Raw genomic sequence first — 1633 nt, 5'->3', positions numbered from 1 at the left:
TTTTTTTTTTTTTTTTTTTTTTTTTCTTCTTCTTTCGATTTGGCTCTGATTATGGTAAGGGTTACGTGTAGGTGAGGAAAGATGTAAATCGAACGGTCAGGATGAGATGAGTGATTTAATCTAACGGTACAAGATTTGGCTGTTTAAGGGTTAAGTAAACCGCTGGTGTTAGTAAAGAACAATGGGCTCAAAATTAGTTAAAAGGGCCAATTTCATATAACATTAACGATGAGGCCTTCTTCAATATTAGGCCTCAACGATTGAGTCTTAGATACGACCAAATCTTTCACTATAGGTGTTTTTTTTTTCTTTTCCTTTCAATGACTTTGTTGTAAACACAGATCTTGATTTTGGTTCTTAATAGAGTATAAGAACAGAGTAGAGTACACAAAATCGATTTTATATCTCTATTTAATTCACCAAAATTTCAAATTTTCAATACGATTAAATTTTTAATATATTAATCAAATTCTTTTTGGTGCCTAAAATTTTAAAATCTATGAAAGCTTAAAATCCAATCAAAAATGGTTCATATCGAAACAGCGATAGTATTGTATATTTGTATGTATATAATTCAGTCCACTGCAAATTTAATTCTCTACTGATTATTATATTTTAGAATCCAAAAAACTAAAACCTCTAAAAGATGAAATTTGACCAATTTAATAGATAGGAAAAGAAAAAAAGATAAATTCAATAGAAAATTAAATATTAATGTAAGACAGAACTATATTAAAATATATGATTCGATGTATAGTAAACTTGATTTTTTAATTTAATACTTACATACTATGACACTAAAATGGAAAACACATAATTCAAACCAAACTCTAGATAAATTAAAAAAAAAAAAATGGCTAATTCACCAAATAAGTCCCAGATTTTATTTCACTTTCACGAAGTTTATATGGAGTTGATTGTTAGAGATGATATTCAAGGAACATTGTTTCAAAACAGATTCGGTTATAATTTTTTTCCTAGTAGTTGAATAAATTGCAAAGAGACTTTTGTTTCCTTGTGCTTTACAAATGCCTCACCAAAAAAAAAAGTATGTTGAGTATGTATTGAAGGCTTAATTTTAAATAAATTCATGGCAAATTGATTTTACAGAATTTTAATTGAATACAACAGCTTTGGATGAAGTTTAGTATGTGTATTCTTATGATCGTTAATGTCAATTTACCGATAGAAGTGGTTCACATTACTTAATTGTTGTGATTTTTTTGTACATTTTAAAGTTAAAAATTTATTTAACATATTACCGGTGATTATGGCGCTTTGACATCTTTGGAATAAAAACATAATACAGTACTATCCTTCAAAGCCTGATAAGATATTTTTTCCCACAACAATCCATATTATTCCACAAAATCCTTAGCTCTGCTGAGATTTGAGTTGCTAAATTACTGGATATAAAAATCACCTTACAATTAATTAATGCACCAAGTAGCTTTTCATCATCTTTCAGTTTGGATTCGGACAGCCTTATCAAATATATCACATCAATTCGCCAAAAATCTACAATCCTTCCAAGATTAACCACTCAAAAAATATAATTATAAACTAAAAAAGTTTCAACGGCCCAATATAGGTATAAAAAGCGACGAACGCAGTTTGCCTTAAAAAAAAGTCA

Source organism: Camelina sativa, chromosome 8 (assembly GCF_000633955.1).
Source record: "Camelina sativa cultivar DH55 chromosome 8, Cs, whole genome shotgun sequence".
NCBI classification, from domain to species: Eukaryota; Viridiplantae; Streptophyta; class Magnoliopsida; order Brassicales; family Brassicaceae; genus Camelina; species Camelina sativa.
Note: the sequence above shows the minus strand (reverse complement) of the source record.